Raw genomic sequence first — 11,866 nt, forward strand, 5'->3', positions numbered from 1 at the left:
GCTACTAGAATGCAGTTCTGAAGGGTGACAAAAGCCCCCTAACTGGCTATTTCTGATATGTGCAGCAGTCCAATTTAAAATGATTTACAGGAACTGAAAATGTGACACTGTTGATGTGACACTTTGAGTTTCTCTTCTCCATGTCTGTTCTGTGTAATGATTGTTGTGTTAGTCTGCTTGTGTATGGTGAGGAAAAACTGATTTTTCACTCTAGCTCTAAGCTATGCTGCAGGCAGATGGATGTCTTTTCTTGAAATAGAAAATGGCTGTAATAAACAAGGAAATATAGATGAGGCTAATCATGATGATTAGCCATTAGGTCTGTCAGTCCTGCACTTATTGCCTGATTTATCAGAACAGCATGGATGTTTCCTTTTCCCTAAGACATCTGGCTTGCAAAGAAGCCAATGGGTAATAATTATTTTGAAAATTTTAGTTAAATTTAAAACAGCAGAATTCTGGCCAGTAACATTTTTGAAAAGTAATTGTTTTCCTGAATGGCACTGGGGTGGTAATAAGTATGTCTAATAATTGATTGTTCTTCTATATACTTCCAGTACTGCAGTTCTTCCCACTTAGGAGTCTTTTACATTGATTTGTTATTGATTATAATGGTTTCTACACATTCGCTGCTCCCCCTTCATCTAGAAATCCTTGACTACTTAAATTAACTAGAGGTGGGCCAAACCACAGATTTGAGACTCATATCTGAGTTTTGTCTCCTTTCTCCCATTCACTCTTAGAGCTTTCTCCATAAGACTTTATTTCAGCTACATCCCACCAACCACGCAGTATCAAAATTTCCACCAATGGAGAAGCAAGTAGGAGATGTGATATAGAAGGTTTGTGTCTCAAGCAGTTGCAGAGACAGCTTTTCTGGTAGGGCCAAGGGATGGATATGGATGGAGTGTAAGAAATACGTCCCTTTTTCATTTCACACTTCCTAGTGGTATCCCATGCACTGATAGATATTGCTACACCACTGATTAAAAGACCAGTCAATAAAGGAACCAGGCTGTCAAGACATTTCTTGCCTCCAATAACAGTCTTGTCTAAATATTTCAAAGGAGTGTGCAGGAAACCTTAAAGAAGAAAACCAGAGGAGGATCCGTACAAAGGAAGTTTATTCACAGAAACGACAAATCTAGGGATGGATTACAGAGAAAAAAAGTACTTCCAGTAATTATTTTTTTTTAAGTAGAATTCGGCTTCATAAGTTGTAACATCAATTTTAGGACTTTTTTTCTCTTAGAGCGTTTTAAAAGGTATTTAAAATTTATATTTTCAACACTGAAAAAAGTATCTTTATTAGAATAAATCTTACTAAGTTTATTTTAAAATGTTCAGTTCATGATGGATATTAATTTCCTTTGTTTTGGGGCTTTAAGTTTCATTCAAACTTCATAATGCAATTTATCTATCAATTGAATTTTATATTTATCCCTCAATTAATGTATTTTTATAATTTCATAATGCATTATAATTTCAAATTGCATTAAATGATCACATTTTCCATTCATTCCTAATACACATATTTCATTAATATCAAATTTCTGTGTTTGCAAATGCATTATTGTTATTCAGTATTCAAGATCAAATAATTCCTTATTAAAAAAATCATTATAATTTTCTGACAAAGGCTTTTTTAATATACCTTATTGTGTTTACTATTTTTAATAGAAAACCCAACATCTCTTTCTTTCTGAGGGAAGAGTGAGAATGGAAGGAATCAGTGTTATTCAGTGTAGATTTCATACTCTGCTTATCAACATTGTGTCTATAGCATCAGCTGTAGATAAAAGCGGTTGCGTTTTGCTTTGTGTTAGTGTTCAGAATAATAGAGATGGTCAGTGATTGACTTAAGCAAAGGCTCAGATACATATGCGATTTATCAGAGCTGTAAACCTTTTCTTGCCAGAGGAACATGGAAGCAATTTTGCTCTTTTGCCAAAATCAGACTTGTGGCCATTCTACTGTGGCATAGTGGGTTGCTGTGCACTAGATGCAGCAGGTTTACTTCAACCTGTGAAGTCAGTAATAAAGTTATTTTTGATTCTCCAGTAAGGAAAGATCAACCAGAATTTGCCTCTGTCTGCTTTTCTCACTCTTCCTATATATACACCACACCTTTCAGAAAATGTCAGAAATGACAGATGGCAGCGATAGATTCACCTATAGGCCAGATGGACTGGAGGCCTGGGGTGACAAAAACTAGGACAGCATAGAGTAGTTAAAAGGGGAAAAAATTATTGCCTCAAGATTAAAGCCAACTTTGCAGAATTTGACTCCCCCAGTCATCTGGGTGAGTGTTGGGTTTTTTTCTTTAACAAGTGGTAGATTACCTTCAAAGCTTCCACTTTTTGCCACAGTAACTAAAAGCAGGCATAGTGCGACACATTTTCCATCACTGAAGTGTGTGGTGCAGCTTTTCAGTTAGGAAAAGTGGGTTCTGTTCTTCTCTAAATACATATTTTGTTCATCATTTCTTTATCAGCTAATCGTATGCATGACTTGATGTCCTGTGGTACAAGACAGTATGACAAATATTAAAGTATTACTTACTCTAATCATCAGAGAAGAAAAAGATGAGCACTTCCAAATAATGGCTGCAATTCACCTTACTGGTGCCTGATGGTTGGTTGTGTTTGCTACAAATGAGAGTATGATTTTGGTCAGACACAGGAAAACTAAGGACAAATATTTTCAACCTTTCAATAGAGTAGAAATTAAGAGAGTCTTAATCCTCCTTTGGGTGATAGAAAGTGTTATTTGATCAGCAAGTTACTTTTTTCATAGTGATTTCATTTAAAATAATACAGAAGAAAATAACTCTCTTTAATTTAACTCTGGTTAATTAATATCCAGTACTGGATATTGCTTAGAGTTTTGTGGTATATTGGCATTTCTGAAGTGAGGTATAAGATGGTTATACAGTAGTTTGGGTTTCATATTTTTTGTTTGTTTGTGGTTGTTTTTATTGTTGTTTTTTTCTGTTTACTGTAAATATTCATGCATGAGCCAAACTTTTATGTGACTGCCACTTTGGCAGAGAAATCTTTCGTGCATATTGACTGGTGGATCAGCAACCATCAGTGCCACTAGCAATAAACTGCCACAAAAGCAAACTCACTTAAATTGTTGTCATGCTGGTGATGGAGAACCTTTACTTTGTAAGAAAAATTAAAAATATAACTAGTTTTTTGTAAAAAAAACCTTTGCTTTTCAGATCAGCAATTCTTTAAAATGTTGTGAAAGCCTTTTTAGCATTCAAGAGCTTTTACATTTATGCTATTTGGATCAAATAATGCAGTAGGTGTCACTTCCTTTCTTCAGGTAATTTGCCTTGGAAATTAGATTGAGTTGCAGTTGCTCTAACCTCCTTGGAGACAGGTGTTTCTAAGGTTAGCTACATGACACAGCATTACATACCAAAGGAGCATGGCAAATCTACAAAGTAGGATCTTGGAACATCCTAGCAAGTGCCCAGATCCCGTGCATGTCCCCCAGAGTAGCCAGGAAGGAGTGGAGGAAGCTGTGCATGCAGCATTGAAAGGCAGCTCTACAAGGGCCAAAGGAAGTAGAAATTGTCATACAGAGGCCATAGGTGGCATGGAAGAATTTGGGCACACTGTGACTCCCCAGAGAAGGAGTGTTTCAGCTATGCTAATTGGTGTTAGACATAGCCTAATGGCTTTGCAGAAGTTCACAATGCAGCAGAAGGACCCAACGCAACCACTTTATGAAACAATGTAAAGCAGAGCAATCAGAGAACAGGCAGCATCACTGTTATGGTGAACCTGCCCTGGTTTCATGTTTCATAACACTCTGTAACCACAGTCCTGATTTACACAGCAGCACACACTGTGAAAGCTGTCCAGTACATTTTGTGTAATTTTCCCTTTTATTTTGTACTGTTTTGAATGGGAGCATAATGTGACAAAATATACAGCAGCCAGCACAACAAACACCTTGACCGCAGACCAGTTTCTGTTGAGGTGGATGTGGTTTGCAGGCTCTGAATCACATTTGCTGAGCAAGGAGCTGTAGTGGTTCAGGAGATGATGGTCCTGCCGAGCAGAATAACCTTCTGCTGGAGGTTGTCACAGCAGCCAGCTTACCTTAGCTGGTGCAGTTTGCAATCCAGTGTCTCAGCACCCTTTCAGAGGCACTTCAGGCTGTTAGAAGCCTTTAACATTGGAGCAGCTGAGGTGGGTACAGGCTGCTTTTTAATGCCTTTGCTACGGGAGTGGTAGCCTTCAATAGAGGCAAGAAAACAAACAGCTGAGGTTAATAATGTTTTAATCCACCACAGTGAGACACCAGCAGCCATCTGTTGGAGCTCGAGCCCCCTACAGACTGCAGTAGATGGTATTACAGAAAGAAAAAGCTCTTCTGTGGGCAGCAACATTGAAAAAGCCTGTTTTTCTACAGATTTCTTGTGCTTTTTCCATTAAACTCTTTTCCATTGGCACTTATTAGCTGCTTCACAGGCTCCACTGCTTGTCTCTCAGCCCTCAGTATTTCCCTGGTCCTTCCAATCACATATTATAACTGCATTTGCAAATTCTTTCAGGTAAAAACTGAAAAAAATAATAATTTGTGAGCAGGGGAAAAAAAAGTATAGCCTTTTTTTTCATCTGATCTGATAGCTTGATACCATTAATAGATTAAAAAATAATCTGTTGAAGTAGTTTTTCAATAGGAATTGTGTTTTTAACTAAATTAAGTTAAAAGTGTCAGCTAGGTATTGTCAGCTAAGTATTGAGTGAGGAACCATCCTATGATCATCTTAAAGTCTATCTTATTGAAACAGCAGAAGCTTTTAGTTTGTTGTTAAAAGTACTGTAGAAAAAAAATCTTGGTTTTAGTCTTTGACAGGAAAAAGTAACTTATTTTTTTTTCCAGAGGGGGAAAAAGATTTCTGACTAGGTCTGCACAGGTTGCCTCTACTGAAATAAATAAATAGAGGCTGAAACAAAACTAGGAAAATAGATGGGAAAGGTGGGGTTTCATGAAGTATCCTACAGCTGTCTGAACACACTAACTCTCAGAAAAATGCAATTCTGCACCTTTTGTAATACCATGGTAACTCTTCACACCTGCAAAAAGAAATAGACTTGAAGGAATTGATCCACCCTCTTAGAAGACTGTTTTATAGGGTACTTGCCAGCATGCAATCATTTCAACTTTTCCATTCTCTTTGGAGACAAAAAGCTGCAAGATGAGAGAGTCTGCAGTTTGGTCAGTTGAGACTGGTGCAGAAACTGGATCCCAGTACATATACTGCAGACCACTTGGTGAAACAGGCAGTGCAAAGTTAGAGTATTTATTTCTGAATGTCCACATTCGTATTGCAGTCAAGAATAGCTTCAATTTATTTCCATTTATGCACATGTAGCTGTTGAAGATAAGAGGGAGAGGGAGAGAAAGATGATATGTAAATGTAATAGAGACATAAATTAAGACTGGTCTGGGACAGATGAAGAAGCAAGTTCCAGACAAATCATGGTGCCAGAGACAGAAGATTATTTCCTAAATGAAAGTAGACAAAAATATGAAAAAGAAAATCCACAGAGAGAAAAGAGAGACATTAAAAAAGAATATGAAAACGAAGCTTTCCATTATAAGCAAAATTTCAGATTTAGTCTATGTTGTATGCAGCAACTGACACTACCCAATATCAATAGTATTTTATTCCTTAATTTAGCTCACAGTCATGGATAGAATGATAATGTATGAAGAGGTGGGAAGACACAGAACAAAAATGTTTCTGTGCTAAGGCATTTGCAACCTGAAGTTAAAATGAAAGACAGCTATTGATACAGAAAAAAAGAACAGAAGAAAATGCTCAGACAGAAGTAACTAAAGGTGTTAAACAGGCCTAATCCATATTAGGTGTTTCTAAATGTCATAGGAGGTTTTAAGTGGGAATTGGAAGTACAACAAGGAAGTATGTTTTAAGACAGTTATTGGAAGGTCTTCTCAATCATGAAGATGTAATGAAGGATCTTTGCATTGTCTTCACTGAATGGTGTGCAGAAAACAGACTACTTAACGGATATGCTGCTTTCTTGTGGTGTAATTTGGGAACATACACTACATTACTGTGACATATTATTATTCTTAAGAATTACTGGCTGGAACAGCCTTTCCTGATTTTCATCATTCATTTGAATCTTAGCACAAGATGGATTAATTGGAAAAATCTTCAGCAAAATGACCAGAAGAACACATGCCCATGATTGTGATGGCCTTTGGACACCCAAGATAGTAACAGACAGTAGGAGCAGAAGTAACATCTGAGGGATGTAGGGACTTTCTGGAGCTGACCTTGAAATTCAGATCTTTTGTTCATGGAAAAAACTGCAGAAAAAAACACTTAGGCCCAGGGATCCTGTTCCACTCTTTTATAATCAGAAGAGTGATGTCACTAAAGTTTTATCAAAGCAGCCACAAGTTTTTCCCAGCAAGTGACGCTCAGAACTGCAGTCATGAAATAATTTTAAGAACTGAGCTGAAATATACTCTGGTGAATATTTCTGGCAAATATTTCTGACAGCCCTAAAAACCATTAAGAATCTCTTTGCAGCGTGCAGTGAAGTCTCTTGGAATTTCACCAGCAAATTGATTTTTTGGTGATTATTAGGGTGTATTAGGAGTTCCAAGGCAGAGAAACTTTTTAAGATATTTTGGAAAAATGTTTTCAAGCTTATAGGGGCATCCCTGCCACTAGCAGAACTGAAATTCAAATTTTTGTATAGAAATTGTGTAGAAATATGCTATAGATATGAGGCTCACTGGGAAAGGAAAGAGGAAAATGTAATATCTCATGGGGGTAGAAGAATGAGAAGTGACTCTATAAACTTGTGCTTGTTTTTAGAAACTTAAAATGATTTTACTATTTCTTGTCTGCATTCTAAAAACCAAAGTAAATTTTAAATTGCAAAGGTCTGTTTATTAAAAAATAAAAATAAAAAAAATCATTGACCAAAGCAGGAAATTACTCATAGCTAAAGTTTTTTTAAAATAAACTTTGGTGAATAGTTTTACTGAAAAAGTTCAAATATAATTGACAAGCTTCTGTGAAGAAAATTGAAGATATTTTGTTCTGAAAACTTGTAGCTGCACTTTTTCATTCTTTAAATAGATATTCCTATATATTGTGCATACGTAAATTGAACATAATGATAAGGCTAAGCGACTGCTACTTCAGTTAAACGTTATGTTTTCTTAAAGTGGAGAATTATCAATGTTGTTTTCTAGATTCTACTATGGGCTTTATTTTGCACTATCACAATAATTTTCTTTGCCTAATTTTCACTGCTTGTTTTCTAAAAACATTTATTCAGAAGTGATATTTTTATGCCTCCTGCAACCATTGTATGTCATCATGTAGTTGGAAAAAAGAGGCAAATAAATGTGAATTGATCATCCCAAACAATTCTTCTTTCAGTACAAAATATAGATATTACAGCTGTGCAAATTCTGCACATTTAAAAAATCTAATAGTTACTTCACAGTTGTGTCTCACATCTTAAAAGAAACATTTTCTTTACGTCTGCCAGTCTTCCCTTTGTATTTGTTTTCAGTAGACTTTTAGACACTTCAATATCTGTGCATGGAATGGTCCAGTACAGGTACATCACACGCCTGAGTATTCACAAGTGGAGAGGTATATGTTTATAAAATAAGATTGTCAAGATAGTGGGAAAACAGGCTTCTCAGGATCTGTTCTGAAGTCCAATCACTAACACTGCTAAAATAGCTGGATGAAAATCCTTTAGGCATTTGACTGACAAATATAATTTATTTAAAGATGTCCCCAAGTTAGTGCAGCATTTTAACACTCACAGAACTTCTTCTTGCCTTCATTCTGGTTCCACACATGTGAGCATGCACAGAAATGTAATCCTACACTCATTTTTCTGATTATTGTAGGTGTACAGCTGTGGGCTGAGCAAACTGTAGAGCAAAGGAATTCAGAGTTACAGTTACTGCAGCTCCCCGGAACAAATTACTCTCAGGTAACCAAACAGGCCCCCATTCTTGTGTACAGATGTTGATCAATGCTGATCTTTATTTCCAGTCTCAAAATTCTGAGGTCAGTTCCTGCAGACTCTGTTGGTTTGTATAGGAACAACCAAATCTGTGACCCAAACCCCAGTCTCCTGCTTTGTTGTGCATTTAATCAGACAACTGACAAATCTGGTAACGCTTCTGTTTTCCTTCCCTGATAAAGCCATATAATTTTATTGCATGGAGAATAAAAGAAAGTAACTGCATTATCTGTCATTATTGCTTGTTACCTGATTTACTGCTTATAATTTAGATTATTACGTCTAGATAAATTAAATTTGGTAAAAAAAGAAGTGATTAAAACAGCAAGTTAAATCAATCAGGTGAAGAGGATCAATTGGTAATGAAGGAAAGGGACATCAGGGACAATTTAAAAAGTTTTTACAAATACATTAACAATAAAAAAAAAAGGCAGGGAGAATCTCCATGCCTTACTGGATGCAGGGGGGAACATTATAACCAAGGATGAGGAAAAGGCTGAGATATTCCTTCCTTTTTTTTCCTCTTATTTTTCTTTCTGTTGTTGGCAAGTAGCTTACTTAAGTATTCTTGAAGGTATTTTTTGATTGAAAAATGAATAAGGAAAGAGAAGTTCTGGTATTTCTGTGATTAATCATTTTTATGTTTTGTGAAATCTTGGTCTGTAAAATGGCAACACAAAGTCATATATCATGTCTCAAGTAAATAAAATAATGGCTGCAGTAAAATCAACAATGAAACTGTTGTCATACAGAGATTAACAGAATTTAGGAACGGAAGTATTTACAAACCTTTATTTATTTTATCGTTATTTTCCCAATATATGAACTCTCCTCTTTGACTATTGTGATGATAATTTTGGAACCTCAGGCTCAGAGGCCCTCATAAGAGTTTGTGGGGAACTGTGGCATTTCTTCTTTGGCTCAGAATTCCCTTTTCCCCTGTTTAAAGAAAACAAGTCATGTAGTCTCTGTCCACTCCCATTCCTAAGTCCACACCTGGCACCTATGATCCTGTTATTTTTGTCGTGGGGTAGAATAAAGTCTTTTCATTACTGGTGTTTGCAGCAAAACTGAAGTTTTCATGCCATTTGCCTTCCTAGCATTGCAATTCCTTACATACTTCCGTTTCGTAAAGGGCTTCTTCTTGCCAATTTCAAACCACAGAATGTTACTGGAATTTTAAACTCCTTTGAAGACTGCTCCTTATTCTTCCATTGGCCAGGAGATATTTATGTGTAATTATTCTTAGCTGTGGAAAGTTATTACAGAATTTGTAAGCAGATGCACTGAGGTCTGATGCTGTGTGGCTTCTTTTGAAAATACAGCACAGAAGATACGGGGAGAAAGGTAAGCAAATGTGCTTTTCATCACTGCAAGTACCAGGTCACACTGTAGGCTAGTTCACACCTTAGTATGAAATAATATTCTGAAAATACACACTATCCCCAGGGCTTATGGAAAGGAGTACCCTGAATGACCCCACCTATTGTTTTGCACAGATACTCATGGGTAGAGCATTTTGAAAACTCCTAATTTCTTTATGTAAGGACATGTTGCTGCATGTAATCAGATTTCCTGAATGGGATGGCCAGTCATTGTCCAGAAGGTGACATGAGTCTTTTTTACAAATGTTCCTTGTGGTGGTAACTTCAGCTTTATCAAAGGGGCTCATGGTCCTATGTGACTAGTCCTGCAGATGCATGAACCGTTGCTCTTGATTGTCTTGAATTATGTGCAAAACATATCCCATTTTAATTAAATACAAAATACTGTTCTGTGTTTCTGCATCTTCAGGAACAGTTGCTACTGACTACTTAAAATAATCTGTATAGAGTCTGGTCAATTCTATTGCAGAAACTGCCTGGGGAATCCCTGGTACTGCCAGTTTCTCCACTCAGGGAGTTAATCAGCACGTCTTAAATAGAAAAACAGTGCTGAATAATTGGACTAAGAACAGCAGGAGATGCCAGAGGGAAGTGCCTGTCCAAATTCCCACCTGGAGAGTTCCTGTAAGGGCGGAGTTCAGTTAATCACCTTCTTTCAAGTCAGTATTTACATTAAATAAGCACATTGAACCACTTATGTCCCCTGTCAAGGGAGTAACTGAGAGGTTCCTGGGCCACCCAGGCAAATGATGCAAATGTGCACACAGGCACAACCCTCACATCTGGACACGCCACAACTGGAAATTGAATTTACTCCTTTTATCACAATTTAAACTTAAATTCCATAGGTTTGTCACAATTAACAGAATTTCAGAGAAAATATAGAGTCTCTCATTGCAATAATTGCATTTTAACTCTTTAAGAAAAACTCAAAAGTGTGACAGGTAACCTTAAAAATGTTCAGTCTGTCAAGGGCTACAGTCTCATCCCTGAAAATGTATAGTTGATTTATTTTAATTGGTTCCTAAAACATATACAAGCTCTTCCAACATCATGTGTTAAGATCTGCAACACTAATCAGAGAATCACAGAATTATTCAGGCTGGAAAAGACTTCTGAGACCATTGAGTCCGACCTATGACCTAACACCACCACTCAGTGCAGATGGGAGCATGGATCACACAATACAAAAACCAACAATTGCTCTATATTCTCCTGTCTAGTGAAAGGTTATACCCAAACATACCCAAATACAGCTGCATTCTCTCAATTCCATAGGAATTTCCTTTCATCATGAAGGTGCAGCTAGAATTGTCACATTCAGGTTTTTACAGCCCTAATTCAGAGTAGGTGGATGCTTAAAAAAATTTACTGACACCTACCTTCACTTTCAACCCCTAGAGAAAATCCACAGTATCTTAAAATTAAAAAGATTTAAGGTTGTCTATTTGTTTGTGATTATGAGAGTCCAACAGCATTTTTATAAAAATACACTTTATGAAAATAATTTTAAATAGTTTCTGTTTAAGTTTAAAGATTATGTTTAAAAACTGATAAATATTCTCTGAGATGTTGTAACAATAAATGCATGTTTGATGTTTAAAAGTTTTAGGTTTTACAGTTGTTAATTTCTGGATATTTAATGGTTCCAGCAGGCTCATTTTAATTGTTTCTGCTGCAGAAAGTATCAAATTAAAGAAATAGTTTAGTAATTCAGTTGTTCTCTGAAGAATTAATTTGTTAAATTTGAACATGAGATCCAGTCCTAAAAGTGTGAAATGGTGACATTTTAATCCTGAAAATCTCAAAATACTTAACTATGAAGTAGCTACTGATGTTTTCACAGGATATAGTCTCATGCATTATTCTGTTTCCTTTAAGGACAAAGATTCAAATGAAGTCACCCAGCAGCAAGTGCAATAGATTGTATGACAGCATTTGAGGTACAACAAAAATAAGTTACTATACTTGTTTGGCAGAAATACAATGCTATCTGGATGTTGAAATTCTACCATAGTGAAGGAAGAGGAAATACTTGTTCTGGAGGCTGATTTAAAACACTTTCAGCTGTCTTTAAGAGGGTCTATAGGGCCTATAGGTTTTTTGTATCTCTCCCAACAGAGATACACTGGTGTAGTCATAGGCTAGGGAGTTGAAGGGCAAGAAACTGTAATTTATTTCTTGTCTGCCATCAGTTAACCTTTAAAGAGGTGATATATTTCTCTCACTGAAGTCAATAACAAAATCCTTGTAAAGGATGCATGTGTTTGTGTATGTCTTTGTGTATGTGCACACACACCAGCATGGAAAGTTTTGATCAAATAATTTTACCTGTTTTAGCAAAAAGGAGATATGATGTCATAATTTCTGCCCATGTAGTCAGTGTTAAGTGATTGAGTATGTGGCTGCATTTCATGTCGTGTA

Source organism: Chaetura pelagica, unplaced genomic scaffold (genome assembly GCF_000747805.2).
Source record: "Chaetura pelagica isolate M959 unplaced genomic scaffold, ChaPel_1.0 scaffold68, whole genome shotgun sequence".
Taxonomy (NCBI): domain Eukaryota; kingdom Metazoa; phylum Chordata; class Aves; order Apodiformes; family Apodidae; genus Chaetura; species Chaetura pelagica.